Here is a 27721-nt window from a genome sequence, read left to right as displayed (position 1 = left end):
TCACTCCCATGAACATCCCCAACAACATTAACACCAACACTACAGAAATTCAAACCGTAAAGATTCACATAACCAACCACAAAAGAATACACATATGCAACATGTATATACCCCCCAGAGATACCACCCGACCAGACCACGGCACAGAAGACACAGACATCACCAACACCTTCCAATACATAAACTCGCTGAACAACACCATTCTAACCGCAGACATCAACGCTCACTCAACACAATGGCACTCTCCCTACGACGACCACAGAGGCACCCTCATTGCAGACATACTACAGAACTCCCAACAAATCACTCTAAACGCAAACACACCTACCAGAAAACCTACAAACATCAACCAACAACCAACATCACCGGACATCACAACAGCCAGCAACAGCATCACAAACAGAACAACATGGACCACAATACACGCACTCAGTTCAGACCACCTTCCTATCAAAATCACACACAACACGCGTGCTCCTTTCCGCCTACAACAACACCTTCAAACTTACACAAATTACAGGAAAGCAGACTGGGAAGGATACACCTTTGAAATAGAATCAGCACTGGAGAACTTAACCATACCTGACAACATCCACACAGCCAACACCATGCTCACAAACCTCATACTTTCAGCAGACAAACACCACATACCCCACGGAAAAATAAAAAGCAAATCACTTCTCCTACCACAACACATCAGAACACTCATCAGCCAAAGAAACGACATCAGACAACAAAACCACCAAGACCCACGCATCACAGACCTAAACAAAGAAATAGACAAACAAATCCAAAAACACAAACAAGAGCTATGGAAAGAACACTTAACGGATGCATGGAACCACAGACACAAACAATACATACTCTGGAACACAGTAACAAGACTATCTAACAAAGAACAAAAAGCACCAGAAAACACCACAATACAGTTCGGACAACACACGGCAATATCCAACAAACAGAAAGCACGAGCATTCAACAAACAATTCACCAACATAATACAACACAAAACCAACAGAACATACAGACAACTACAACGCAAAATACGAAAACTCAACACCACGCCCATAACCATCACAGAACAACAAGTCAAACAAGCACTACAACGCTCCAAAAACAACAACTCCACAGGCCCAGACAACATAAACATCAGACATCTGAAACACCTAGGCCCCAAAGCAATAACACTACTCACACATACTTACAACACATCACTCAACACCAACACCATCCCCGCAATATGGAAGACTGCAAAAATAATCCCAATACCAAAACCCAACAAAAACCACGCACTCGGCCCATCCTACAGACCAATAGCACTACTCAGCCCAATAGCCAAAACAATGGAAAAGGTAATACTACCCTTCATTACCAACAACACTCAACTACCCTCTCACCAACACGGCTTCCGAAAACACTCCACAACCACAGCACTACACCACATACACAACATCATAGCCACAGGTTTCAATCAACAAAAACCACCACAACGAACAGTTGCCATAGCCCTAGACATGTCCAAAGCCTTTGACACGGTAAACCTACACACACTCACAAACAAACTCAACAACACTAACACCCCAAACATCATCATCAAATACATCTTCAACTACATAAGGGGACGCAGACAATACACTCAATACCGGGGGGGAAACATCAGAACACAGAAACACGAAAACGGGGGTACCACAGGGGGGAGTACTTTCACCAACACTATTCAACATATACATGGCAGACTTACCACAACCACCTCCAAATGTACACACAGTTACATATGCAGACGACATCACCATTCTATCCACACATGTCAAACCACAACAGGCACAACAACAAGTACAAAAATATCTCCACGACATATACAACTGGACAAAACAGAACCAACTCACACTCAACGCAGACAAAACCACCACCACTCTGTTCACACCGGATCCGGCAGAATACAGCAACAGACTCACTTTACAAATAGATAACACCACCCTACCCACAGTCCGCGAACCCAAAATACTGGGATTAACATGGGACCCCAAACTCACCTTCTCAAAACACACACAACACACTCTAACCCGCGCCAAGCAATCAAACAAAATACTTAAAGCCTTAACAACCACTCACTGGGGAAAATCCAAAGAAACTATACTCACCACATACAAAGCAACCACACTCACACGCCTCGAATACGCAAACACTATATGGTCACCAACACTATCGGACACAAACAAGACAAAACTCCAGACCACACAGAACACAGCACTCAGAATAGCAACAGGATGCACACAAGACACAAACATACAACACTTGCATGAGGAAACAAAAACTCTCCCACTGAACACCCATCTAAAACTACACGCATCGCAAATCAGACAAAAAGCCCAACACCCAACCCACCCACTACACCCACTCACTCAACAACCACCACCACCCAGACAAAAGAAACAAACAATCTTCCACAACAACAACTACACACACAACAAAGACACAGCACCACAGGACACCAACAACGACACCATAAAACAGAACATGAAAGACATACACACCCACTTTGTACAAACACACTTGGACACCAGACAACACAACAAAGTAATACATGCACCAGCACCAGAAATAGACCCATCAGAGCAAGACCTACCACACAGAACCAGACAACTCCTAGCACAACTCCGAACCAACAAATCACCAGCCCTCCACTCCTACCTACACAACATTACACCGGACACACACCCAACACCACTCTGTGCGCTATGTGGCACGCAAGTGCACGACACACAACACCTGTTCACCTGCACAAACATACCCACCACACTGACTCCGGAGGACCTCTGGCGAAACCCAAGCGGAGTGGCGGCCCTGCTCGCCCGCTGGGCGGCGGAGGGGGGTCTGGGGATCCGGGAGACGGAGTGAGGGCCCGGTCCCCCAATGTCGGGGCACGGGTGGGGTCGACAACAACAACAACAACATCAACCTGCTGTAAATAATGCCTCCATTCATGATTGTAGAAACCCCAGAACGGTAAACATGTGATTATTTTATTTTAAAATATAAGAAGCCTATGTTTTGCAATTGTGCTCATTTTCATTGTATTGCACGACAAATATAATAGATGAGCCGGTTTGGGGACATCATCAACCAAGCTGCTGCTCCAATTGCAATGCGATATATTGTCCTGCTCTCCTAAATTCGCATCTACACCACAAATAACATCCTAACTGATTTAGCAACAACTGAAAATTCACATCATTATTTAGGGAGTTGCATAACTGTTGCATTATATGGTGCCCTATTCATTTTATTTAGTATAGCATACATATATAAAAGTGGAAAGATACTGCAGAGCTGTGCCATTACTCTATCTCTGTGTACATAATAAATAAACATCACCTACAGATACATTGGTAAAAATTGCTTGATTCCTTCTGTATACTGTAGATATTACGCAAATGGCGGTAAATAATTGTGAAAGCTCAGAATCAGGTTTTAAAGGGTTAATTCTTTGCTGGGTGGAGCTCTTATCATGGAGCCAATAGGAGGTGTCCTCGGGTGGTGTCCGTCCCTCATTCAGCTCGGGTCCTACACCAGAGGCCAGGAAGCCCGAGGGCCCAGCGCAGTACCCCCGCCGCTCCCAGCACCGCACACCTCCGGACCGAGATGTCCGACGCTGGTCCCGGGATCTGTCGCAACCACCCATCCAGTCCGGGGGTCACTGCCCCGAGCACCCCGACCACCACAGGCACGACCGCCACCCCCACCCCCCAGGCCCTCCCCAGCCCCTCCCCGAGCCCCTGGTACCCCCCGAGCCCCCCATGCTCCCCCCTCCCGATGCCTCCACCACCTGGGAGCGCCACATCCACCACAACGGCCCTCCTCCGCCCCCCATCCACGACCACGACATCTGGCTGGCTCGCCACCACCATCCCGCCAGTCTGGATCCGAAAGTCCCACAGGATCCCCGCTCCGCCACCCTCCACCACCCTCGGAGGTGCCCCCCACTCCGACCCCGGGGCCCCCAGTCCACACTCCGCACAGATGCCTCGGCAGACCACGCCAGCCACCTGGCCATGGCGCTCCACGCAGGCCCCCCCCTGCCAGCATCCCACACCCCGCAGCCACGTGCCGGATCGTCCCAGGCGCCTCCCCGCACAACCCACACCCCGGGTCCTGTCCGGCGCGGCACATCCGGGCCTCGACGGCTCCGGCGCCCAAGGCCCGCTCCTGAGCAGCCAGGATGAGCGCCCCTGCGCTGTCCCCCAGGCCAGTCCCCTCCAGCCACCGATAGGACTTCTTGAGATCAGCCACCTCAGCCACGGTCCGGTGGCACATCCCGCGTAGGGGCCCGCCCCACCACGATGGTCCCCCCCCCAGCGCCCGTCCCTCCGCTCCCCACTTGGGGCAAAAAATGAGCACATAACACCATTCAGTGTGGGTCCTTGGGCAAGAGCCTTCACGCTAATGCGTACCTCATACAATGATGAGAGACAATAAAATGAATGACATGACAGCTCAGACGTCGCCCAGCCAAACAAGGTCTGCGTCAGGTGCTGGGGAACCAGAGCACCTTGATGAAAAATGGAGCAGAGATGGGCAAGATGCAATAACATGGCTCTGTTGGAATGCTACTACTCAAGCAAGCCTAGTCAGAGAGGTTACATGGAGAGAATGTGGGCTAAATGGTTACTTCGAAACCCACAGTCACGGGTGGCCACGAAACAACTTGTAACTCAGTGTTCCAACATCCACAAACGGCAACTGCTGTCACAACTTGAGATTGATGAGGTACAACGCCGGTTCCATAGTGAGGGGCCCCAGGCTGCCAGATCAGAGGAGGAGTTCATACCAGAGTGAATGCAGATGATGAGATTGGGAGGCCAGCCCCAATGAATGAAATGCTGAGCGAGGCAGCAACTGACCTGAAAGCTAAGATCATGGCAAGAATGAAAGCTGGGAAACCTAGAATCCGATTACAACGGCTATGTGAAGTACCACCTGAAAGTCTCTTGGAAAGTGTGAATGCAGTAACGATCACGGAAATGAACTGATATACGCTTCAGCATCAGTGATCCTTGAGATGCTTGGCTATAAGAGCAACCATGGAAGCCATGAGATACATTACCGACCATGGAAAAGACGGTTGGAGGCTAAGATCAAGGCGGCTCGGAAAGATGTGAGTCAATTGACTGAGGTCCAGAGAGGTGTGATGAAAAGGCCGATCCTGAGAGGTACATCCAGATGACCATATATGAAGCACTCGAAACAAAGGCTCCAAGCCTTGTCCAGCCGCCTAAAGCGGTACACGAAAGAGAATGAGGCCAGACGAATAAACAGGCTGTTTGCAACACAACCTGCGAAAGTGTACGCTCAGTGGCAGGGTCCTAACAACAGAGCTGATCCAGAGCGAAGCACGGAAGGGCATTGGTAGAGATACCAGGGGAGCCAAACATCAGCTCCTGGTTGACAGAACAGTCGCACAAGACTGCAGGTCCCGATGTACCAACCTGTGCACAGCCTGGATTGATTAAAAGAAAGCCTATGACTCGATGCCACATACATGGATCACTGAATGCTTGGATGTGTATAAGGTGAACAGGACCCTAAGAGCCTTCGTTGCGAACTTGATGAGGATGTGGAAAACCACACTTGAAGCCAATGGCAAGCCACTTACCCAAGTGTCCATCAAATGTGGCATATACCAAGGTGATGCACTCTCCCCACTGCTGTCCTGCATAGGACTGAACCCCCTAAGCCAAGTAATCACCAAGACAGGCCATGGATACCGCCTCAGAAATGGAGCTACGATCAGTCACCTCCTCTACAAGGATGACATGTAGCTGTTTGCTAAGAGCGAAAGGGACATAGACTCCCTGATCCACACAATCAAGATCTACAGCAGCGACATCGGGATGTCATTCGTGCTGGAGAAATGTAGTCGGATGGTGACTAAGAGAGGAAGGGTAGTCCGCACTGAAGGGGTCTCACTCCCTGAAGGAACAATAGCAGACATTGAGGACAGCTACAAGTACCTCGGTATACCACAAGCCAATGGCAACCTCAAAATGGCAACAAGGAAAGCGGCTACGGCCAAATACCTCCAGCGAGTGAGGCAAGTCCTAAGAAGCCAGCTCAATGGCAAGAATAAGACCCGGGCAATAAACAGCTATGCCCTTTCCAGTGATCAGATACCCTGCAGGAAAAATAAGGTGGCCAAAGGAAGAGATTCAGACCACGGATGTTAAGACCCGAAAGCTCGTTACCATGCATGGAGGGTTCCATACCAAATCCAGCACCCTGAGACTGTACACAAGCCGAAAGGAAGGAGGCCGGGGACTAGTGAGTGTGAGAGCCACTGTCCAGGATGAAACATCCAAGCTCCACAAATACATCAAGGAGAAGGCACCAACGGATGAGGTACTCAGAGAATGTCTCAGACAATGGGGAACAGAAGATGAGGTGCTGGAAGAGGGACCATCATGGGAGGACAAGCCCCTACACGGGATGTACCACCGGACAATAACTGCCGTGGCCAATCTCAAGAAGTCCGATCAGAGTTCTAGAGAGGGCTGGCCTGAAGGACAGCACAGAGGCACTCATCCTGGCTGCTCAGGAGCAGGCCCTGAGCACCAGAGCCATCGAGGCCTAGATATACCACACCAGCCAAGACCCAAGGTGTAGGTTGTGCAAAGAGGCACCTGAGACGATCTAACACATAACTGCAGGGTGTAAGGTGCTGGCAGGGAAAGCCTATATGGAACGCCATAACCAGGTGGCTGGCATAGTCTACCGAAACATCTGTGCGGAGTATGGACTGGACACCCCAAGGTCAAAATGGGAAACACCTCCGAAGGTGGTGGAGAATGACAGAGCGAAGATCCTATGGGACTTCCAGATCCAGACTGACAAGATGGTAATGGCGAACCAACCAGATATCCTGATGATAGATAAAGGGCAGAGGAAAGCCGTTGTAGTGGATGTAGCGGTCCCAAGTGCTGGAAACATCAGAAAGAAGGAACACGAGAAACTCGAGAAATCCCAAGGGCTCAGAGAGGAGCTGGAGAGAGCCTGGAAGGTAAAGGGGACAGTCGTGCCTGTGGTGGTCGGAGCACTCGGGGCAGTGACCCCCAAACTAGATGATGAGTGGTTGCAACAGATCCCGGGAACAACATCGGACATCTCAGTCCAGAAATGTGCAGTGCTGGGAACGGCAAGGATACTGCGCAGAACCCTCAAGCTTCCTGGCCTCTGGTAGAGGACCCCAGCTGAATGAGGGATGGACACCACCTGAGGGGTGAGACGAGGATTTTTTTTATAGATATACAGTAGATACACATTCACTCCCATGAACATCCCCAACAACATTAACACCAACACTACAGAAATTCAAACCGTAAAGATTCACATAACCAACCACAAAAGACTACACATATGCAACATGTATATACCCCCCAGAGATACCACCCGACCAGACCACGCCACAGAAGACACAGACATCACCAACACCTTCCAATACATAAACTCGCTGAACAACACCATTCTAACCGCAGACATCAACGCTCACTCAACACAATGGCACTCTCCCTACGACGACCACAGAGGCACCCACATTGCAGACATACTACAAAACTCCCAACAAATCACTCTAAACACAAACACACCCACCAGAAAACCTACAAACATCAACCAACAACCAACATCACCGGACATCACAACAGCCAGCAACAGCATCACAAACAGAACAACATGGACCACAATACACGCACTCAGTTCAGACCACCTTCCTATCAAAATCACACACAACACGCGTGCTCCTTTCCGCCTACAACAACACCTTCAAACTTACACAAATTACAGGAAAGCAGACTGGGAAGGATACACCTCTGAAATAGAATCAGCACTGGAGAACATAACCATACCTGACAACATCCACACAGCCAACACCATGCTCACAAACCTCATACTTACAGCAGACAAACACCACATACCCCACGGAAAAATAAAAAGCAAATCACTTCTCCTACCACAACACATCAGAACACTCATCAGCCAAAGAAACGACATCAGACAACAAAACCACCAAGACCCACGCATCACAGACCTAAACAAAGAAATAGACACACAAATCCAAAAACACAAACAAGAGGTATGGAAAGAACACTTAACGGATGCATGGAACCACAGACACAAACAACACATACTCTGGAACACAGTAACAAGACTATCAAACAAAGAACAAAAAGCACCAGAAAACACCACAATACAGTTCGGACAACACACGGCAATATCCAACAAACAGAAAGCACGAGCATTCAACAAACAATTCACCAACATAATATAACACAAAACCAACAGAACATACAGACAACTACAACGCAAAATACGAAAACTCAACACCACGCCCATAACCATCACAGAACAACAAGTCAAACAAGCACTACAACGCTCCAAAAGCAACAACTCCACAGGCCCAGACAACATAAACATCAGACATCTGAAACACCTAGGCCCCAAAGCAATAACACTACTCACACACACTTACAACACCTCACTCAACACCAACACCATCCCCACAATATGGAAGACTGCAAAAATAATCCCAATACCAAAACCCAACAAAAACCACGCACTCGGCCCATCTTACAGACCAATAGCACTACTCAGCCCAATAGCCAAAACAATGGAAAAGGTAATACTACCCTTCATTACCAACAACACTCAACTACCCTCTCACCAACACGGCTTCCGAAAACAACACTCCACAACCACAGCACTACACCACATACACAACATCATAGCCACAGGTTTCAATCAACAAAAACCACCACAACGAACAGTTGCCATAGCCCTAGACATGTCCAAAGACTTTGACACGGTAAACTTACACACACTCACAAACAAACTCAACAACACTAACACCCCAAACATCATCATCAAATACATCTTCAACTACATAAGGGGACGCAGACAATACACTCAATACCGGGGGGAAACATCAGAACATAGAAACACGAAAACGGGGGTACCACAGGGGGGAGTACTTTCACCAACACTATTCAACATATACATGGCAGACTTACCACAACCACCTCCAAATGTACACACAGTTACATATGCAGACGACATCACCATTCTATCCACACATGTCAAACCACAACAGGCACAACAACAAGTACAAAAATATCTCCACGACATATACAACTGGACAAAACAGAACCAACTCACACTCAACGCAGACAAAACCACCACCACTCTGTTCACACCGGATCCGGCAGAATACAGCAACAGACTCACTTTACAAATAGATAACACCACCCTACCCACAGTCCGCGAACCCAAAATACTGGGATTAACATGGGACCCCAAACTCACCTTCTCAAAACACACACAACACACTCTAACCCGCGCCAAGCAATCAAACAAAATACTTAAAGCCTTAACAACCACTCACTGGGGAAAATCCAAAGAAACTATACTCACCACATACAAAGCAACCACACTCACACGCCTCGAATACGCAAACACTATATGGTCACCAACACTATCGGACACAAACAAGACAAAACTCCAGACCACACAGAACACAGCACTCAGAATAGCAACAGGATGCACACAAGACACAAACATACAACACTTGCATGAGGAAACAAAAACTCTCCCACTGAACACCCATCTAAAACTACACGCATCGCAAATCAGACAAAAAGCCCAACACCCAACCCACCCACTACACCCACTCACTCAACAACCACCACCACCCAGACAAAAGAAACAAACAATCTTCCACAACAACAACTACACACACAACAAAGACACAGCACCACAGGACACCAACAACGACACCATAAAACAGAACATGAAAGACATACACACCCACTTTGTACAAACACACTTGGACACCAGACAACACAACAAAGTAATACATGCACCAGCACCAGAAATAGACCCATCAGAGCAAGACCTACCACACAGAACCAGACAACTCCTAGCACAACTCCGAACCAACAAATCACCAGCCCTCCACTCCTACCTACACAACATTACACCGGACACACACCCAACACCACTCTGTGCGCTATGTGGCACGCAAGTGCACGACACACAACACCTGTTCACCTGCACAAACATACCCACCACACTGACTCCGGAGGACCTCTGGCGAAACCCAAGCGGAGTGGCGGCCCTGCTCGCCCGCTGGGCGGCGGAGGGGGGTCTGGGGATCCGGGAGACGGAGTGAGGGCCCGGTCCCCCAATGTCGGGGCACGGGTGGGGTCGACAACAACAACAACAACATCAACCTGCTGTAAATAATGCCTCCATTCATGATTGTAGAAACCCCAGAACGGTAAACATGTGATTATTTTATTTTAAAATATAAGAAGCCTATGTTTTGCAATTGTGCTCATTTTCATTGTATTGCACGACAAATATAATAGATGAGCCGGTTTGGGGACATCATCAACCAAGCTGCTGCTCCAATTGCAATGCGATATATTGTCCTGCTCTCCTAAATTCGCATCTACACCACAAATAACATCCTAACTGATTTAGCAACAACTGAAAATTCACATCATTATTTAGGGAGTTGCATAACTGTTGCATTATATGGTGCCCTATTCATTTTATTTAGTATAGCATACATATATAAAAGTGGAAAGATACTGCAGAGCTGTGCCATTACTCTTTATCTCTGTGTACATAATAAATAAACATCACCTACAGATACATTGGTAAAAATTGCTTGATTCCTTCTGTATACTGTAGATATTACGCAAATGGCGGTAAATAATTGTGAAAGCTCAGAATCAGGTTTTAAAGGGTTAATTCTTTGCTGGGTGGAGCTCTTATCATGGAGCCAATAGGAGGTGTCCTCGGGTGGTGTCCGTCCCTCATTCAGCTCGGGTCCTACACCAGAGGCCAGGAAGCCCGAGGGCCCAGCGCAGTACCCCCGCCGCTCCCAGCACCGCACACCTCCGGACCGAGATGTCCGACGCTGGTCCCGGGATCTGTCGCAACCACCCATCCAGTCCGGGGGTCACTGCCCCGAGCGCCCCGACCACCACAGGCACGACCGCCACCCCCACCCCCCAGGCCCTCCCCAGCCCCTCCCCGAGCCCCTGGTACCCCCCGAGCCCCCCATGCTCCCCCCTCCCGATGCCTCCACCACCTGGGAGCGCCACATCCACCACAACGGCCCTCCTCCGCCCCCCATCCACGACCACGACATCTGGCTGGCTCGCCACCACCATCCCGCCAGTCTGGATCCGGAAGTCCCACAGGATCCCCGCTCCGCCACCCTCCACCACCCTCGGAGGTGCCCCCCACTCCGACCCCGGGGCCCCCAGTCCACACTCCGCACAGATGCCTCGGCAGACCACGCCAGCCACCTGGCCATGGCGCTCCACGCAGGCCCCCCCCTGCCAGCATCCCACACCCCGCAGCCACGTGCCGGATCGTCCCAGGCGCCTCCCCGCACAACCCACACCCCGGGTCCTGTCCGGCGCGGCACATCCGGGCCTCGACGGCTCCGGCGCCCAAGGCCCGCTCCTGAGCAGCCAGGATGAGCGCCCCTGCGCTGTCCCCCAGGCCAGTCCCCTCCAGCCACCGATAGGACTTCTTGAGATCAGCCACCTCAGCCACGGTCCGGTGGCACATCCCGCGTAGGGGCCCGCCCCACCACGATGGTCCCCCCCCCAGCGCCCGTCCCTCCGCTCCCCACTTGGGGCAAAAAATGAGCACATAACACCATTCAGTGTGGGTCCTTGGGCAAGAGCCTTCACGCTAATGCGTACCTCATACAATGATGAGAGACAATAAAATGAATGACATGACAGCTCAGACGTCGCCCGGCCAAACAAGGTCTGCGTCAGGTGCTGGGGAACCAGAGCACCTTGATGAAAAATGGAGCAGAGATGGGCAAGATGCAATAACATGGCTCTGTTGGAATGCTACTACTCAAGCAAGCCTAGTCAGAGAGGTTACATGGAGAGAATGTGGGCTAAATGGTTACTTCGAAACCCACAGTCACGGGTGGCCACGAAACAACTCGTAACTCAGTGTTCCAACATCCACAAACGGCAACTGCTGTCACAACTTGAGATTGATGAGGTACAACGCCGGTTCCATAGTGAGGGGCCCCAGGCTGCCAGATCAGAGGAGGAGTTCATACCAGAGTGAATGCAGATGATGAGATTGGGAGGCCAGCCCCAATGAATGAAATGCTGAGCGAGGCAGCAACTGACCTGAAAGCTAAGATCATGGCAAGAATGAAAGCTGGGAAACCTAGAATCCGATTACAACGGCTATGTGAAGTACCACCTGAAAGTCTCTTGGAAAGTGTGAATGCAGTAACGATCACGGAAATGAACTGATATACGCTTCAGCATCAGTGATCCTTGAGATGCTTGGCTATAAGAGCAACCATGGAAGCCATGAGATACATTACCGACCATGGAAAAGACGGTTGGAGGCTAAGATCAAGGCGGCTCGGAAAGATGTGAGTCAATTGACTGAGGTCCAGAGAGGTGTGATGAAAAGGCCGATCCTGAGAGGTACATCCAGATGACCATATATGAAGCACTCGAAACAAAGGCTCCAAGCCTTGTCCAGCCGCCTAAAGCGGTACACGAAAGAGAATGAGGCCAGACGAATAAACAGGCTGTTTGCAACACAACCTGCGAAAGTGTACGCTCAGTGGCAGGGTCCTAACAACAGAGCTGATCCAGAGCGAAGCACGGAAGGGCATTGGTAGAGATACCAGGGGAGCCAAACATCAGCTCCTGGTTGACAGAACAGTCGCACAAGACTGCAGGTCCCGATGTACCAACCTGTGCACAGCCTGGATTGATTGAAAGAAAGCCTATGACTCGATGCCACATACATGGATCACTGAATGCTTGGATGTGTATAAGGTGAACAGGACCCTAAGAGCCTTCGTTGCGAACTTGATGAGGATGTGGAAAACCACACTTGAAGCCAATGGCAAGCCACTTACCCAAGTGTCCATCAAATGTGGCATATACCAAGGTGATGCACTCTCCCCACTGCTGTCCTGCATAGGACTGAACCCCCTAAGCCAAGTAATCACCAAGACAGGCCATGGATACCGCCTCAGAAATGGAGCTACGATCAGTCACCTCCTCTACAAGGATGACATGTAGCTGTTTGCTAAGAGCGAAAGGGACATAGACTCCCTGATCCACACAATCAAGATCTACAGCAGCGACATCGGGATGTCATTCGTGCTGGAGAAATGTAGTCGGATGGTGACTAAGAGAGGAAGGGTAGTCCGCACTGAAGGGGTCTCACTCCCTGAAGGAACAATAGCAGACATTGAGGACAGCTACAAGTACCTCGGTATACCACAAGCCAATGGCAACCTCAAAATGGCAACAAGGAAAGCGGCTACGGCCAAATACCTCCAGCGAGTGAGGCAAGTCCTAAGAAGCCAGCTCAATGGCAAGAATAAGACCCGGGCAATAAACAGCTATGCCCTTTCCAGTGATCAGATACCCTGCAGGAAAAATAAGGTGGCCAAAGGAAGAGATTCAGACCACGGATGTTAAGACCCGAAAGCTCGTTACCATGCATGGAGGGTTCCATACCAAATCCAGCACCCTGAGACTGTACACAAGCCGAAAGGAAGGAGGCCGGGGACTAGTGAGTGTGAGAGCCACTGTCCAGGATGAAACATCCAAGCTCCACAAATACATCAAGGAGAAGGCACCAACGGATGAGGTACTCAGAGAATGTCTCAGACAATGGGGAACAGAAGATGAGGTGCTGGAAGAGGGACCATCATGGGAGGACAAGCCCCTACACGGGATGTACCACCGGACAATAACTGCCGTGGCCAATCTCAAGAAGTCCGATCAGAGTTCTAGAGAGGGCTGGCCTGAAGGACAGCACAGAGGCACTCATCCTGGCTGCTCAGGAGCAGGCCCTGAGCACCAGAGCCATCGAGGCCTAGATATACCACACCAGCCAAGACCCAAGGTGTAGGTTGTGCAAAGAGGCACCTGAGACGATCTAACACATAACTGCAGGGTGTAAGGTGCTGGCAGGGAAAGCCTATATGGAACGCCATAACCAGGTGGCTGGCATAGTCTACCGAAACATCTGTGCGGAGTATGGACTGGACACCCCAAGGTCAAAATGGGAAACACCTCCGAAGGTGGTGGAGAATGACAGAGCGAAGATCCTATGGGACTTCCAGATCCAGACTGACAAGATGGTAATGGCGAACCAACCAGATATCCTGATGATAGATAAAGGGCAGAGGAAAGCCGTTGTAGTGGATGTAGCGGTCCCAAGTGCTGGAAACATCAGAAAGAAGGAACACGAGAAACTCGAGAAATCCCAAGGGCTCAGAGAGGAGCTGGAGAGAGCCTGGAAGGTAAAGGGGACAGTCGTGCCTGTGGTGGTCGGAGCACTCGGGGCAGTGACCCCCAAACTAGATGATGAGTGGTTGCAACAGATCCCGGGAACAACATCGGACATCTCAGTCCAGAAATGTGCAGTGCTGGGAACGGCAAGGATACTGCGCAGAACCCTCAAGCTTCCTGGCCTCTGGTAGAGGACCCCAGCTGAATGAGGGATGGACACCACCTGAGGGGTGAGACGAGGATTTTTTTTATAGATATACAGTAGATACACATTCACTCCCATGAACATCCCCAACAACATTAACACCAACACTACAGAAATTCAAACCGTAAAGATTCACATAACCAACCACAAAAGACTACACATATGCAACATGTATATACCCCCCAGAGATACCACCCGACCAGACCACGCCACAGAAGACACAGACATCACCAACACCTTCCAATACATAAACTCGCTGAACAACACCATTCTAACCGCAGACATCAACGCTCACTCAACACAATGGCACTCTCCCTACGACGACCACAGAGGCACCCACATTGCAGACATACTACAAAACTCCCAACAAATCACTCTAAACACAAACACACCCACCAGAAAACCTACAAACATCAACCAACAACCAACATCACCGGACATCACAACAGCCAGCAACAGCATCACAAACAGAACAACATGGACCACAATACACGCACTCAGTTCAGACCACCTTCCTATCAAAATCACACACAACACGCGTGCTCCTTTCCGCCTACAACAACACCTTCAAACTTACACAAATTACAGGAAAGCAGACTGGGAAGGATACACCTCTGAAATAGAATCAGCACTGGAGAACATAACCATACCTGACAACATCCACACAGCCAACACCATGCTCACAAACCTCATACTTACAGCAGACAAACACCACATACCCCACGGAAAAATAAAAAGCAAATCACTTCTCCTACCACAACACATCAGAACACTCATCAGCCAAAGAAACGACATCAGACAACAAAACCACCAAGACCCACGCATCACAGACCTAAACAAAGAAATAGACACACAAATCCAAAAACACAAACAAGAGCTATGGAAAGAACACTTAACGGATGCATGGAACCACAGACACAAACAACACATACTCTGGAACACAGTAACAAGACTATCAAACAAAGAACAAAAAGCACCAGAAAACACCACAATACAGTTCGGACAACACACGGCAATATCCAACAAACAGAAAGCACGAGCATTCAACAAACAATTCACCAACATAATATAACACAAAACCAACAGAACATACAGACAACTACAACGCAAAATACGAAAACTCAACACCACGCCCATAACCATCACAGAACAACAAGTCAAACAAGCACTACAACGCTCCAAAAGCAACAACTCCACAGGCCCAGACAACATAAACATCAGACATCTGAAACACCTAGGCCCCAAAGCAATAACACTACTCACACACACTTACAACACATCACTCAACACCAACACCATCCCCGCAATATGGAAGACTGCAAAAATAATCCCAATACCAAAACCCAACAAAAACCACGCACTCGGCCCATCTTACAGACCAATAGCACTACTCAGCCCAATAGCCAAAACAATGGATAAGGTAATACTACCCTTCATTACCAACAACACTCAACTACCCTCTCACCAACACGGCTTCCGAAAACAACACTCCACAACCACAGCACTACACCACATACACAACATCATAGCCACAGGTTTCAATCAACAAAAACCACCACAACGAACAGTTGCCATAGCCCTAGACATGTCCAAAGCCTTTGACACGGTAAACCTACACACACTCACAAACAAACTCAACAACACTAACACCCCAAACATCATCATCAAATACATCTTCAACTACATAAGGGGACGCAGACAATACACTCAATACCGGGGGGAAACATCAGAACATAGAAACACGAAAACGGGGGTACCACAGGGGGGAGTACTTTCACCAACACTATTCAACATATACATGGCAGACTTACCACAACCACCTCCAAATGTACACACAGTTACATATGCAGACGACATCACCATTCTATCCACACATGTCAAACCACAACAGGCACAACAACAAGTACAAAAATATCTCCACGACATATACAACTGGACAAAACAGAACCAACTCACACTCAACACAGACAAAACCACCACCACTCTGTTCACACCGGATCCGGCAGAATACAGCAACAGGCTCACTTTACAAATAGATAACACCACCCTACCCACAGTCCGCGAACCCAAAATACTGGGATTAACATGGGACCCCAAACTCACCTTCTCAAAACACACACAACACACTCTAACCCGCGCCAAGCAATCAAACAAAATACTTAAAGCCTTAACAACCACTCACTGGGGAAAATCCAAAGAAACTATACTCACCACATACAAAGCAACCACACTCACACGCCTCGAATACGCAAACACTATATGGTCACCAACACTATCGGACACAAACAAGACAAAACTCCAGACCACACAGAACACAGCACTCAGAATAGCAACAGGATGCACACAAGACACAAACATACAACACTTGCATGAGGAAACAAAAACTCTCCCACTGAACATCCATCTAAAACTACACGCATCGCAAATCAGACAAAAAGCCCAACACCCAACCCACCCACTACACCCACTCACTCAACAACCACCACCACCCAGACAAAAGAAACAAACAATCTTCCACAACAACAACTACACACACAACAAAGACACAGCACCACAGGACACCAACAACGACACCATAAAACAGAACATGAAAGACATACACACCCACTTTGTACAAACACACTTGGACACCAGACAACACAACAAAGTAATACATGCACCAGCACCAGAAATAGACCCATCAGAGCAAGACCTACCACACAGAACCAGACAACTCCTAGCACAACTCCGAACCAACAAATCACCAGCCCTCCACTCCTACCTACACAACATTACACCGGACACACACCCAACACCACTCTGTGTGCTATGCGGCACGCAAGTGCACGACACACAACACCTGTTCACCTGCACAAACATACCCACCACACTGACTCCGGAGGACCTCTGGCGAAACCCAAGCGGAGTGGCGGCCCTGCTCGCCCGCTGGGCGGAGGAGGGGGGTCTGGGGATCCGGGAGACGGAGTGAGGGCCCGGTCCCCCAATGTCGGGGCACGGGTGGGGTCGACAACAACAACAACAACATAAAAAAAGACTTCCCCTTTAAATATTCCTGCTGCATAATATATCTCCTTTCCTTTCGTAAAGGATGGTCAGAACCTTTCCTAAGCATTATTAAAATTTAGACGATCTTTGCTCCAGGTGCTACCGGCTCATCTCACTCGGTTAGGATAGGAAAGGAAAGTTCCTATGCCAAAATGATAATCCAAAAAGGGCCCCTGTTGGTGGATAATCAGGCCATGGGAGGTGTGAGTAAATTGTGAGGGGGTGTTGGCTGGAGCTAGAAATAATTTTGGTGTCTTGTCCCTGCAGTAGGTTCATTGAAAGAGCAACCAGTGTTTTCACCACCATGGTCGGATCTTACTCTGGAGGGTAACCCATACAGGCAGGTGGCTTGGACAAAATATTTCAACACTGTCAAAGCTGTGTTGTCTGTGCTCCAGTTGAAGGTACGTTATTAGCCTGGAATTCCCATCAATGCCGGCATGTGTCACAAACACCCACCTGTAAAACAAACATGAAAAGAATAATGATTAAATACAAGAAAACAATCAAGTTTCATATCTTGTTTGAAATATCATCTCGGTAGAGAAGGTATTGCTGTGCACTTAAGACTACATGGAGGCAATTTGGAGTTTGTGTAACTTGGATATACAAATGATAAAATTCAATTTAATCTGTGCTGTCCATACAATATGGCTTTCTAATGCTCCCACGAGTACAAATATAAGATGATCCCTTATTACCGAATGAGACGCATATGCCCATCTATGTGCCATAAACTATTGGGGAATGGCACATAGTATGTTCTTCTAGCCACAGTCTGGCTCCATCTCTGGGCTGCAGCAGCTGGCTCAATACGGTTGAGGATTTCTCGAACTCTTTTTCTTTGTACTACAATACCATCAGCACGCAGGTATGCCCTCATCATCTGCAACAGGTTCATAAAACAACACAATAAAGAAAGTACACTTTCACAATGAATATAATGATATATACATGAAGGGACAAGAGTATGTAGCAGAACACTTGCTTCCGAGCCTGATCTGGGAAATTGGCTGTGCAATCTTCTGACATGCTCTTCCAGGTCAACATCATGAATGGGAGTAAATCTATTTCTGGCTGAAATCTGAAAAAACTTCATTTTTTTATGCAGGTATGAAGAGGAACAACACAACATCTCAGTGATGGCTCTCACTGTAAAGCCCTGAGTGGGGAGCAGTTCAATTTGATCACTTGTAATGTCAAGTGCTGGTCTTCCTCGTCTACCTAAAGTATGGAAATAAAAGGATTAAGGAATTCAAGCAAACGAATCACTACGTGTTTTTTATATACTGTATACAGTACAGGCATATAGACACAGATGTACATAAAAGTATATGCAGCTTCAAAACCACGAGCAGCTATTTTCTCTAACCATTTTACTCAAGAAAAAAATAATTCAAACTTATAATTGAATAACTAAAAGATCACTAGTTATTGCTTAAAAGTGTACAGCCATCGCGTTACTTAATAGTCTACTGATTTGCAGGAAAACCACTGGTATAAAACGACGTTTGACAGGGTGATAGAAGGTAAGTCACAGCAAGTCGTCAGTAAAACCCGTGTATAGTTCGAATAAAAATACATACGAAAAACCAATGACAAAAAATGGTAGCCATTTTACCTGTGTGCAAACGATGTGCCACATGGGAACAAACACGTCCACCATTAGGAGCGGGTCCCGCAATGATGACAGATCGGAGATCTATTAGACTTTGAATCAAATTTTGAATAGTATCAGCGCTAAAGTGGTCACTAACTCTTCTTAAATTAGCAATTGAAATGTTTATCGCGCGTGCTTCACTTTCACCGGCAGTCCCTTGACGACAGGCACTCTCTATTGCCCTGCACCTTCGCCGAATACGTCTCAGGACGCTGTCCGCCATTGTTGTTCTAAAAAACTAAGTGGCCACAGAATTTCCAAAATCATGAGCCCTGACTGGTGGGATGATACTATTTTGAAACGTACAGCCAATAGGATACCGTTACATGTTTTCGTAATCATCCTTACTTGCATGTAATGCAAGTACAGTGTAATGTCACTAGCACTACAAGTGGGCACATTTATGGCCTTACATGTTCACTAGTAAGCGTCAAAATGATCTTACCAGTGAACTAGTGGGCACATTTATGGCCTTTCATGTTCAGTAGTAAGCGTCAAAATAATCTTATTAGTGAACTCGTGGGCGTTTTGCGGCTTACATGTCAACTAGTAAGCCTCAAAATGATCCTACGAGTGAACTAGTGGGCGTTATGCGGCTTACATGTCAACTAGTAAGCCTCAAAATGATCTTACTAGTGAACTAGTGGGCACATTTATGGCCTTACATGTTCACTAGTAAGCGTCAAAATGACCTTACTAGTGAGCTAGTGGGCAATATGGAATAAATACTCAAAGGGCTTGCCAGGCAAGCCCATTGAGTATTTAAAGGGTTCAAAGGGCTTGTCTGGCAAGCCTTTTGAGTATTTATTCATCCGTGATGGTATTTGTAGACCAATGAGAGCACGTCCGACAGACACGTGGACTTCGGGCAGCCAATCATGATGCATTTCGAGCCAAGCCCCAACAAAAACGGGGGAGAAAACTTTCAGACGCTTTGAAAGCTTTTGGGGTACATATTACTCTTGTTGTTACACAAAATTTTGTTTTACGATTATTTTAGGCAGTAAGGTTATGGTGTAAATGTCAAATACGTGGTCAATTTATCAAGATGAAGCCTGCTTAAAAATTTGCTCCAACGATTTCGGAGATGTGTCTGACTTTGACAGCAATGGCGGCAGTTCAACGCTGACAGTCGCAGTCGGGTGCAGATTTATTTCGGCAGGACTTTCTAAAATCTGCCGTTTGCTCTGACAGTTCTCTGTCTGACAGTCACATTTTGTCTTATTACTCACAAGCTATTTGACATTTAAAAAAGAGTTAAAGTTAATGTTTGCAACACGATTTTGCTCTTACTGTTTGCTGCCTTAGTTCGTTTGAATTATTCGCTTCCTGCATTACATGAAGTACATTTTTTAATATTCACAAGACTAACTGTGCATTATAAATAATGTCACATTTGCACTATGTTTTACTGGATCTACAACTAAACTAGGTCCTCGTTTCTGGGAGAGTCCACAGCACCTCCTGTATCACAACCATTCTGCCGGCACACCTTCAGCAGCACGATGTTTCTAACGGGAGCTGGAGGCTGACCAGCTTCATTGAAGAACAGGAGGAGGAGAGGCACAACGTTTGTCATTTGTGATATGTTTTTAGACTTTTCTCCTAACTAAAAAAACTATGTTTTGTTAATTTCTTGATATAGTTCTTGTATTTAAATATTTTAACAATCAAATATTTTTCAACTGTGTTTTAGATATGAATTGTATGAAATAAATCAGTGAAGCCCCATTCAAATTCTACTCCATCTAATCTGCTCGATCACACTGCTGTCAACCTGCTGTAAATAATGCCTCCACCTTCATGATTGTAGAAACCCCAGAACGGTAAACATGTGATTATTTTATTTTAAAATATAAGAAGCCTATGTTTTGCAATTGTGCTCATTTTCGTTGTATTGCACGACAAATATAATAGATGAGCCGGTTTGGGGACATCATCAACCAAGCTGCTGCTCCAATTGCAATGCGCTATATTGTCCTGCTCTCCTAAATTCGCATCTACACCACAAATTATAACATCCTGACTGATTTAGCAACAACTGAAAATTCACATCATTATTTAGGGAGATGCATAACTGTTGCATTATATGGTGCCCTATTAATTTTATTTAGTATAGCATACATATATAAAAGTGGAAAGATACTGCAGAGCTGTGCCATTACTCTTTATCTCTGTGTACATAATAAATAAACATCACCTACAGATACATTGGTAAAAATTGCTTGATTCCTTCTGTATACTGTAGATATTACGCAAATGGCGGTAAATAATTGTGAAAGCTCAGAATCAGGTTTTAAAGGGTTAATTCTTTGCTGGGTGGAGCTCTTATCATGGAGCCAATAGGAGGTGTCCTCGGGTGGTGTCCGTCCCTCATTCAGCTCGGGTCCTCCACCAGAGGCCAGGAAGCCCGAGGGCCCCGCGCAGTACCCCCGCCGCTCCCAGCACCGCACACCTCCGGACCGAGATGTCCGACGCTGCTCCCGGGATCCGTCGCAACCACCCATCCAGTCCGGGGGTCACTGCCCCGAGCGCCCCGACCACCACAGGCACGACCGCCACCCCCACCCCCCAGGCCCTCCCCAGCCCGTCCCCAAGTCCCTGGTACCCCCGGAGCCCCACATGCTCCCCCCTCCCTATGCCTCCACTACCTGGGACCGCCACATCCACCACAACGGCCCTCCTCCGCCCCCCATCCACGACCACGACATCTGGTTGGCTCGCCACCACCATCCCGCCAGTCTGGATCCGCAAGTCCCACAGGATCCCCGCTCCGCCACCCTCCACCACCCTCGGAGGTGCCCCCCACTCCGACCCCGGGGCCCCCAGTCCACACTCCGCACAGATGCCTCGGCAGACCACGCCAGCCACCTGGCCATGGCGCTCCACGCAGGCCCCCCCTGCCAGCATCCCACACCCCGCAGCCACGTGCCGGATCGTCCCAGGCGCCTCCCCGCACAACCCACACCCCGGGTCCTGTCCGGCGCGGCACATCCGGGCCTCGACGGCTCCGGCGCCCAAGGCCCGCTCATGAGCATCCAGGATGAGCGCCCCTGCGCTGTCCCCCAGGCCAGCCCCCTCCAGCCACCGACAGGACTTCTTGAGATCAGCCACCTCAGCCATGGTCCGGTGGCACATCCCGCGTAGGGGCCCGCCCCCCCACGATGGTCCCCCCCCCAGCGCCGGTCCCTCCGCTCCCCACTGTCCGAGACACTCTCCGAGCACGTCACCCGCCGGAGCCCCCCCCGGATGCATTCATGGAGCCCGGATGTCCCATCCCGGACAGCGGCGCCCACACCCACCAGTCCCCGGCCTCCCTCCCCTCGGTCCGCGCACACAGTCTATATATATATAGCTGGATAGCTCAGTTGGTAAGGTTTGGCGTACGGGAGACGCTGGTTCGCTTGGGTCCCGCTTGGGGCAAAAAATGAGCACATAACACCATCCAGTGTGGGTCCTTGGGCAAGAGCCTTCACGCTAATGCGTACCTCATACAATGATGAGAGACAATAAAATGAATGACATGCCAGCTCAGACGTCGCCCGGCCAAACAAGGTCTGCGTCAGGTGCTGGGGAACCAGAGCACCTTGATGAAAAATGGAACGGAGATGGGCAAGATGCAATAACATGGCTCTGTTGGAATGCTACTACTCAAGCAAGCCTAGTCAGAGAGGTTACATGCAGAGAATCTGGGCTAAATGGTTACTTCAAAACCCACAGTCACGGGTGACCACGAAACAACTAGTAACTCAGTGTTCCAACATCCACAAACGGCAACTGCTGTCACAACTTGAGATTGATGAGGTACAACGCAGGTTCCATGGTGAGGGGCCCCAGGCTGCCAGATCAGAGGAGGAGTTCATACCAGAGTGAATGCAGATGATGAGATTGGGAGTGCTGTGAATGAATGAAATGCTGAGCGAGGCAGCAACTGACCTGAAAGCTGAGGTCATGGCAAGAATGAAAGCTGGGAAACCTAGAAACTGATTACAATGGCTATGTGAAGTACCACCTGAAAGTCTCATGGAAAGTGTGAATGCAGCTCTGAGGGCGAACCCTACCGTAACGATCATGGAAATGAACTGATATACGCTTCAGCATCAGTGATCCTTGAGATGCTTGGCTATAAGAGCAACCATGGAAGCCATGAGATACATTACCGACCATGGAAAAGATGGTTGGAGGCTAAGATCAAGGCGGCTCAGAAAGATGTGAGTCAATTGACTGAGGCCCAGAGAGGTGTGATGAAAAGGCCGATACCTGAGAGGTACATCCAGATGACTATACCTGAAGCACTCGAAACTGCCAAACAAAGGCTCCAAGTCTTGTCCGGTTGTTTAAAGCGGTACACGAAAGAGAATGAGGCCAGACGAATAAATAGGCTGTTTATAACACAACCTGCGAAAGTGTACGCTCAGTGGCAGGGTCCAAAAAGGTATTGGAAAGGTATATGGGAGAAGGAGGTTGCACATAACAGCAGTGCACAATGGCTGGTCTCCCTGAGAGAGGAGCACAGACACCTCCCTGAACAGAATCCAGTTACCATAACAGTGGCAGACATACAGGAAAGAGTCTCAGATATGAAGAAATGGACAGCACCAGGCCCGGACATGGTCCACACCTACTGGCTAAAGAAACTCACAGCACTCCATGAGCGTCTAGCAGCATAAACGAACCAGCTGCTGACGGATGGGACTCACCCAGGATGGCTAACCGAAGGGCGAACGATACTGATCATGAAGGATCGCTCAAAGGGTGCAGTCGCATCCAACTATCAGCCAATAACCTGTCTCTCCACAACATGGAAGCTCATGTTGCGGCTAAGATAAGGGCACACATGGATCAATACATGAGCGAAGCACGGAAGGGCATTGGTAGAGATACCAGGGGAGCCAAACATCAGCTCCTGGTTGACAGAACAGTCGCACAAGACTGCAGGTCCCGATGTACCAACCTGTGCACAGGCTGGATTGATTACAAGAAAGCCTATGACTCGATGCCACATACATGGATCACTGAATGCTTGGATGTGTATAAGGTGAACAGGACCCTAAGAGCCTTCGTTGCGAACTTGATGAGGATGTGGAAAACCACACTTGAAGCCAATGGCAAGCCACTTACCCAAGTGTCCATCAAATGTGGCATATACCAAGGTGATGCACTCTCCCCACTGCTGTTCTGCATAGGACTGAACCCCCTAAGCCAAGTAATCACCAAGACAGGCCATGGATACCGCCTCAGAAATGGAGCTACAATCAGTCACCTCCTCTACAAGGATGACATGTAGCTGTTTGCTAAGAGCGAAAGGGACATAGACTCCCTGATCCACACAATCAGGATCTACAGCAGCGACATCGTGATGTCATTTGGGCTGGAGAAATGTAGTCGGATGGTGACTAAGAGAGGAAGGGTAGTCCACACTGAAGGCGTCTCACTCCCTGAAGGAACAATAGCAGACATTGAGGACAGCTACAAGTACCTCGGTATACCACATGCCAATGGCAACTTCGAACTGGCAACAAGGAAAGCGGCTACGGCCAAATACCTCCAGCGAGTGAGGCAAGTCCTAAGAAGCCAGCTCAATGGCAAGAATAAGACCCGGGCAATAAACAGCTATGCCCTTGCCAGTGATCAGATACCCTGCAGGAAAAATAAGGTGGCCAAAGGAAGAGATTCAGACCACGGATGTTAAGACCCGAAAGCTCATTACCATGCATGGAGGGTTCCATCCCAAATCCAGCACCCTGAGACTGTACGCAAGCCAAAAGGAAGGAGGCCGGGGACTAGTGAGTGTGAGAGCCACTGTCCAGGATGAAACATCCAAGCTCCACAAATACATCAAGGAGAAGGCACCAGCGGATGACGTACTCAGAGAATGTCTCAGACAATGGGGAACAGAAGATGAGGTGCTGGAAGAGGGACCATCGTGGGAGGACAAGCCCCTACACGGGATGTACCACCGGACAATAACTGACGTGGCCAATCTCAAGAAGTCCTATCAGAGTTCTAGAGAGGGCTGGCCTGAAGGACAGCACAGAGGCACTCATCCTGGCTGCTCAGGAGCAGGCCCTGAGCACCAGAGCCATCGAGGCCTAGATATACCACACCAGCCAAGACCCAAGGTGTAGGTTGTGCAAAGAGGCACCTGAGACGATCTAACACATAACTGCAGGGTGTAAGGTGCTGGCAGGGAAAGCCTATATGGAACGCCATAACCAGGTGGCTGGCATAGTCTACCGAAACATCTGTGCGGAGTATGGACTGGACACCCCATGGTCAAAATGGGAAACACCTCCGAAGGTGGTGGAGAATGACAGAGCGAAGATCCTGTGGGACTTCCAGATCCAGACTGACAAGATGGTAATGGCGAACCAACCAGATACCCTGATCATAGATAAAGGGCAGAGGAAGGCCGTTGTAGTGGATGTAGCGGTCCCAAGTGATGGAAACATCAGAAAGAAGGAACACGAGAAACTCGAGAAATCCCAAGGGCTCAGAGAGGAGCTGGAGAGAGCCTGGAAGGTAAAGGTGACAGTCGTGCCTGTGGTGGTCGCAGCACTCGGCAGTGACCCCCAAACTAGATGATGAGTGGTTGCAACAGATCCCGGGAACAACATCGGACATCTCAGTCCAGAAATGTGCAGTGCTGGGAACAGCAAGGATACTGCGCAGAACCCTCAAGCTTCCTGGCCTCCGGTAGAGGACCCAAGCTGAATGAGGGACAGACAGCACCCGAGGGTGGGTGAGAGGAGGATTTTTTTTTTTTAATATATACAGTCCCTGATTGACTATTGTGTTCTTGAGATACAGCACAAACATTGCTGATTACTTCAGCGTTCATCCTTTCCCTATGGAATACAATGTTAACAGAGTGGTGGCTTGCTGACATGGTGATGCACTGCAGTTCCAAAACAACAATGGCGGAGCCACACGGGTTTGCAACAGAAAAAAAAAACACAAGCAGCCAACACCTGACCAAAAAGATGTTTGTGAGAAATATAACAACAAAAAAGTCACCGATGCAAAAGCACAGAGACTATGTTTATATGCAGACGTACTATATGCTCATGCATACTTGACATTTTCAATGGTCAATTTCAACACCAGGTTGGTCATATTTTTTTTACAAAGAAAACACCTTTATTTCAGCCTTGTAACAGGACTGTACTGTGTTATGGCTGCTTCATCATCGCCGTCGTGAGTCGTTATGAGTACAAATATTTTTATTTGGTGATATTTCTCTCTTAATATACTGTATGATACATTTTAACTGTGTTTGATCATTTAAAAAATGTGTTAAAACACAATTTTTTTTAACGTTCTGGAAATGATTTTATAACTTGCCTAAGGTGTGTAAATTGAAGGAAACAACTGTAACATTCGTTCATCTATTTTCTATACTGCTCATGAGAGTCACAGGTGACCTGGATCCTATCCCAGCTCAATCCCGATGATAGGCATGATAAACCCTGGTCGCCTCTCTATTGCAGGGCACTTATCGACAAACATCCATTCACACCTAAGGATTTGTTTAGTTTTCAATTAACCCAAAAAGTGTGGTTTTGGAATGCAGGAGGAAGCCAGAGTACTGGCATAAAATCCCAACAAACATGGAGAGTGCATGCAAACTTCTGGAGGCCCAAGCTCGGATTCTAACAACCGACCTCAGGACTGTTAAGTGACCACAACATATTATATATAATTTTACTTTGACCTTAATGGGTAACTTTTTTATTCAGTTCACATACTGTAAATACTTTTTAAAAAATGTATAATTTTCAAAGGCATTAAAAAGTTACTGAAGTTTTTTTTCTTTTTAAGGTAACCTCTATCCGCTGTTGCAGCATGATCTAATGGTTGGTTACTTTAGGCCAGTGGTCATCAACTAAAAATGCTGTAGGTCCACTTTTGTTTTTTTTAATAAGACCAAGGTCCGATTCCATGCATGGGAATCACGGGTAGCAGGGCTATATGCCCATTTAGTATGGTAAAGCCAAGCTTATACAAATCAACACTCCTCACAACAAATCAATAATGGGGTGCATGAAAATAACAATTATTCACTTTGCCAGTACACAGCAAATAATGAGAGGTATTGTGTTGAGGCACAGGAACTCTTTTATTTTGTTAAGTTGTGCCTGCTTAATAATACAAATAGCCCTTTCAGGGAAATAAGACATTTTTACTTTAACTTTGTTAAACAGTAGTTGTGTTTTTTCCCTTACTTTAACAAAAACAAAACACTAATTTTACCAAAATAAATACTAAACATGAAAACAAAAATATCATTTTCATGTGTACAATTCCTCTTTTCAAATCCCCTCTCCCCCTTAAAAATATATCAGAAGAGGTCGTGTTTTCCCGGTGCTTTGTGCTGTCATTTACCGTCCTCATAAATACAACAAAGACTTTTAAAGCAAATTTTCAACCTTTCTTGCGGAAATCAGG

This window comes from Hippocampus zosterae, chromosome 1 (genome assembly GCF_025434085.1).
Source record: "Hippocampus zosterae strain Florida chromosome 1, ASM2543408v3, whole genome shotgun sequence".
In the NCBI taxonomy this organism is placed as follows: domain Eukaryota; kingdom Metazoa; phylum Chordata; class Actinopteri; order Syngnathiformes; family Syngnathidae; genus Hippocampus; species Hippocampus zosterae.
The sequence above is the reverse complement of the archived record's forward strand: the minus strand, read 5'-3'. Positions refer to the sequence as shown.